Below are 416 nucleotides of genomic sequence, written 5' to 3'. Positions count from 1 at the left end.
AAAAAAGGGGAAGTTGTGCAAGTTGTGAAATTTTTGAGAAACATAATATAGAGTAACCTAGAAATGTGTCACCTAGATGTACACTGAGAGCGGTCAGAATTAACCATTTATTTATACAAAGTATCGCTCTTCTTGACATGAGTAACTGCGTTTGACATGCTCAAGACCTGACTCAGGAAAGCGTGAACAACAGAATACTGTTGATAGTGTAAACATGTCTTAGCCATAGATATCTGTTCACTGGACTAGATAGATCCAATAAAATGTTTTCCATGTCTCATTTGTTGATATACCTATGTTTTGTATGTGAAATGTGAGCCCACATAGGGACTTATAGGGGTGAGGATAACCTACGTTACCTTATCCTTTTGAGATGTCAGCTTTTGTCCTAAAAAACTTGTCAAATCAATCAAAAA

Source organism: Penaeus monodon, chromosome 19 (genome assembly GCF_015228065.2).
Source record: "Penaeus monodon isolate SGIC_2016 chromosome 19, NSTDA_Pmon_1, whole genome shotgun sequence".
NCBI lineage: Eukaryota > Metazoa > Arthropoda > Malacostraca > Decapoda > Penaeidae > Penaeus > Penaeus monodon.
Note: the sequence above shows the minus strand (reverse complement) of the source record.